General features: G+C 43.5%; 1 protein-coding gene across 1 annotated transcript in view; it reads left to right on the forward strand.

The window, feature by feature from the left end:
• Positions 1-807: 807 nt before the first annotated feature.
• Positions 808-5,075, forward strand: part of smox (spermine oxidase) — a 17,697-nt gene continuing 13,429 nt past the window's right edge. Inside the window, exon 1 of the mRNA XM_017409039.3 lies at positions 808-962. The gene's annotated coding sequence lies outside the window, so the exon portion shown is untranslated. The remainder of the gene's footprint in view (positions 963-5,075) is intronic.

A 5,075-nucleotide genomic window follows, 5' to 3' on the forward strand; every position in this document is an offset into this window, starting at 1 on the left:
TGTGTGTGTGTGTGTGGAAAAAATAAGATTCAGTAAGTTGAATGGTGATTGTGATGTTGTCAATTAGTAATTTAAGCTGTACGATGTAGGTTGGTGGTGTCCAATCTTGGTCCTCAGGGGCCACTATCCTGCATGTTTTAGATGTTTTCCTGCTCTTCAGCAGATCTTCAAGTTCTGCAGAAGCCTGTTAGCCACTCAGGTTAAAGCAGAGGAACACCTTAAACCTGCATGACAGTGTCCCTCCAGGACCAGGATTGGACACCACTGATGTAGACTTTCACCAGAAGGTGGTTCCTTTTCTCCCATGTCACAGCATTTTTTTCAAAAAGCCTTTAAATGACAGCATTATAAGCAAAACAAACAAACAAAACAAACAACCCCCCCTATCCCCAGAAATTCAGTTATGGCTTTTGGTTTTGGTGAACCACCCCCAAGATCTCGCCACCCTTTTTGAGAACTTTCTGGATGGTGTCACCTACAGTCTTGCAGATGTTAGAACATTTTTTTCTGTAAACGCTTAATCCTTTAGGATCTGCTCCTACTTGTGATTTTTTTTTTATGGTAAAACGAGCCTGATGTCATTATTGTCATCATTTGATTCTGTTGACCAAACAGCACTTGTGTTTAAATAACTCTGTTCTGCGAACTGCACTGATTTTCTGTGTGTGTGTGTTTCTGACTGACCTCTGGCTGCAGCAAGCAGACTCGGCGGAGGGGCGGGGCTGTGACGTCACTCCGCATGAATATTTAATGAGGAGGCAGCGACCACGGCAGAAACTGGCTGCTTCTGGTTTCCACACATAAATACAAAGCGAAGCCGGTCTGACAGAGGAGCTGCGTCCACAAAGGAGAGCGGAGCACTCTGACGTCTCTGGTGGTGGTGTTTTTTTTTTTTAAATTTCATATCTTTTTTTTTATTATTATTTTTATTTTTCCCTAACACTGAAGACCACGAGAGTCAGGTAACCAGCCGCTCTTCTTTGACCACATTTCCCAGAGTTAGTGTTCACAAAGTGGGACGGTGATGGCGAGTCAGTGCCGCAACCAAAACAAGCCGGGCTGAGACGGTCAGCGCCACTTTATCGCTGGAAATAACGCGAATAAGAAGCTCGTTTACCCTTTTATTTATTTTTATAGAGGGCTATATGAATTGGCGCCAGGTGTTTCTGCTCATAAACACTAAAGGGAGAGCTGTGTGATAAAAGCGCACAGGGCGAACATGAAATCCTCCGGGGTTGGATGGAACTGGACGGACGGATCAGGTTTTAAGATTAATCGTAGAGCAGGTCTGATCGTGTCCCCATCACCAAGTGTCCTCTCAGAGTTTTGTCAGAGTTTCTGAGGCAAGTCTCGCTTTGTTGGAAACATGCTGCCACTTTGGCATCTCAGCTTATACGTGGCAGGCTTTGAATCCAGCTGTTCATTTAGCAGGTCAAACTCCTCCAGCCTCTTTCTTTGTTCTCATCTCACTTCTGGGTTTCTCCCTTTTACTACAAGTCCTGTTTTCTTTCCCTTTACCACATAACTAAAGCTGTAGTACCCTATTATCAATAAGATTATAAATCCCTCATCAATGTTGAATGGATTGTCTTCAAACCTTTTTTATGATGTTACTGTGTTCTCCCAACTCTGTAAGGCTTCACTGAAAATGTGTTTTGGTTCTTACAATCTTATAAATCAGACTTTTAACTTGACTTTAGCCTCACTAAAACAAAATGAAAATAACAAACATTATATGATCTAGTTTTAAGGCTTATCCTTCGGAGTTTTGAACAAAATTATCATATTTTCCCCTACTGTCTGTGTCAATATTATTATAATCATTTGAATGTACTCCTTGCTCGAATCAGTACATTGTGTGTATATTTCACTTTAAAATACACCAGTAGTCTCTCAGGGCACTGCTGTTCTTTTCATCTGCATCAGGGGAACGACTGATGAAGTGTGTGTGTGTGTCTGTGTGTGTGTGTGTTCCATCGTCCCGTTCTTCTGGGAAACTCAGAGTTGAGGGAGAAGTGTGGAATGCCTGGCCCTTGGCGTGCGTCCCTCGAGATTAAACTGCAACTTTTTTCATGCGAAGACGTAGAAACATCGGGATCACGTGGCGCTGACAGAGGCGATGCAGATGTGGTGATGTGAGCACAGCTGGAACGAGCTGCGTGCACAGGAAAACTAAAGTTAAAAAAAAAACAAAAAACAGTAAAGATAAGATTTCTGCTGAAGGATGACCCCGCTCTTGGATAGACCACCAGTAGACACAATGTTCTGCAGATTTCTAGGTCAGTGGTTGTCTTCCTCTCCTCCCCCCCGCCCCCACCCCTCACTCCACCCCACCCAAGGCCAGCCCACGCAGTAATCTGTGGCAACCCGGAAAAAGATGAGCAATCTGCCAGGGCTTGTGTGTGACATGCTTGCAAAGATTTATTATTTAAAATGGCATCGTGGGATCCCGTAAGTTTAGCTGATAAAACGGGACTCAGTTTACGGGATAGTTATACATTTTTGACACTAATCCAGACTGTTCCCAAGAAAAGCTGGGAGAGTAATGGAAGCATATAGTTCCCACGCTACTTTATGATGGCGTTGAACCCCTTTTGGTGACGGCATTTCGTTATGCCCTGCTATTTGCTTTAGTTCAGTGTCACATGATTCATTTTAATGCCACCAACCTGCCTAAAGAAGGATTAAGTCATTTTAATTAGATAGTTTTAACTTTTTTGTCCAACTTTGCAAGACTGATAAAACTTTTAACAAAGGCCTTAAAGTATTTTTTTTGTATTCACATATCATCTATGATAAAAATAACCACTAATCACCCATCATTGTCTACCAAGGTAGACAATTTAAGGCATACCTTGTAATAAATGAGTGAAATCAACTGTCATGTTTTGTTGGCAACAACTGTGAGCTGTTTGTTTACATTCAAGGGTTGACAAGTTTAATTCAGACAGTCTTGGTGCGTGACTTTAAAACTGTTATAAAACAGTAATTATCGTCTATCTGGCCTGATGCCAGGCTTTCAACGAGACGAGTTGGGTTGGGTTGAAAACGGTGAGCAGCACAAACAGCACTCTGCCGTTTGAAAACCCGCTTTGTGTAAATGACCCCCGAGGCTGTAGGTTACACACCTCACAGCAGGTACAATGAACTCCACGCTCCCAAAATAAATAATACAGACTACAAACTGCAGCACATAAAGTGCTGCACAGCGACTTCTTACAAACATGGTGTCACATGTAGTTTGTGCCACAGGTAAAGAAAAAAGAGCAACAGTCATAGCACCATAACCATCCCGAAACCACCTGTGACGCTACATAAAGGAGCAGGTAAATATTTGGTATTTCCATAAAAACATTAATGACATTACATGCATCAGCTCAGGAGAAAAACATTTTTACCCTCGGTTGAAGCCAACAAACTGAATTAAAAGATTTCGACGAGTAAATACGTGCAAATTTCACAACAGAAATTGCTTATCTGTCATGGACAGCTATCTTTTAATAGAAGAACCTCTGCAGACCTCTGGTAGCTTGAAGAACTCAGCTTTATTTCTCTGTGTGCCTGTACAACGTCTAGAAGAACTGCGCATGCGTGTCAGTCAAGCTTGCTCTACGGAAGCCTAACAGTGACATATCACTACATCTCCCCCTTCCAGCAGTAAAACACACATGCTTAATCTTACCTGGGAACTTTGCAGAAATACGTAACAAGTTAGAAAACAGCATCTCTGAACACTAGGACGTTGGGGTAGACTGCCCTCGGTCCGCAGCAACATAGGGATTATTCTGCACTCAACAGTTAGTTGCTGTTCCTATCAATCTTACAAGAACGTTCAAATTTCAATTTCAATATTTCACATTCTCCCCCCGTTTGTACTATTTATTTACTCATTTAAATAAATAAACAAAATAGTAACATATAATGATGTTTTGTCTTGTCTTCATAACCTTAGAAGTAGAATAAATGTAAACATTTCTGAACTTTATAGGTTTTCTACCTATATACGTGAATTAACATGTAAAGTAGAAGACTTCGAGTCTCTAAGTGTCCCTATATCGCAGAGGAATTCTAATTATTCTGCCTCTGGATGTAACCTTTGAACCTTCGAGTGGAGTAGAACGCTCCACCTCTGGGTACTGCTGCCTCTGAACCGGGCTTCTGGTTGTGGAGTCAGAACTGTCCTTGAGTGGAGGAGTACCGGTTGGTTCCACGGTGGAATCAGGTGGCTTCTGCTGATCTGGGCGATCGGTGGGCCGTGGGACGGCTTGCAGGTGTCTCCGGTTCCGTCGTAGCACAGCTCCATTCTCTGTCTCCACCATGTAAGACCGTGGCTCTCTGCACTTGGTGATAATCCTAGCTGGGGTCTTCCACCCTTTTTCACCATCCAGTTTTATCCTGACATTCTGTCCTGGTTGTAGTGGAGGAAGTGGTTGTGCAGAATGATGGCGGTCATGGAAAAAACGATACGCTGACTTTGTCTGACTGTCCTTTTGCTCAACTTTGTCTCTGTCCACTGGAGCAGCTTGCAACTTGCTCTCCAGCATCGGAAGTGTAGTTCTAAGCTCTCTTCCAGTCATGAGTAGCGCGGGGCTCACACCTGTAGCAGTACTAGGTGTTGCTCTGTAGCACATCAGAGCCAGATGGGGGTCAGGTTGCTTCAAGATGTTCTTAGCTGTCTGAACCGCTCGTTCAGCCGCCCCATTCGCTTGAGGATAATGGGGACTGGAGGTTGTGTGCACAAATCCGTAATCTCTGGTGAAATCTTGAAACTCGCTAGATGTGAACTGAGTAGCGTTGTCACTCACCAGTTCCAGTGGAATTCCCCACCTCGCGAACATGCTCTTGAGTCGACCAATGACATCTCGACTGGATATGGAGGACAGGCGAGCAATTTCAATGTCTCTGGAGTAATAGTCAGTCACAATGAGATAATTCCACCTCTCAAATTCACACAGGTCTGCAGCAATGCGCTGCCAGGGGCCCTCAGGGAGGGTCGTGGTCAGGAGAGGTTCATGTCTTTGTGTTGGTTTATTTTCAAAGCAGAATTTGCATGCTGACACCGTCTGTTTAATCTC

This window comes from Kryptolebias marmoratus, linkage group LG3 (genome assembly GCF_001649575.2).
Source record: "Kryptolebias marmoratus isolate JLee-2015 linkage group LG3, ASM164957v2, whole genome shotgun sequence".
Lineage (NCBI taxonomy): Eukaryota > Metazoa > Chordata > Actinopteri > Cyprinodontiformes > Rivulidae > Kryptolebias > Kryptolebias marmoratus.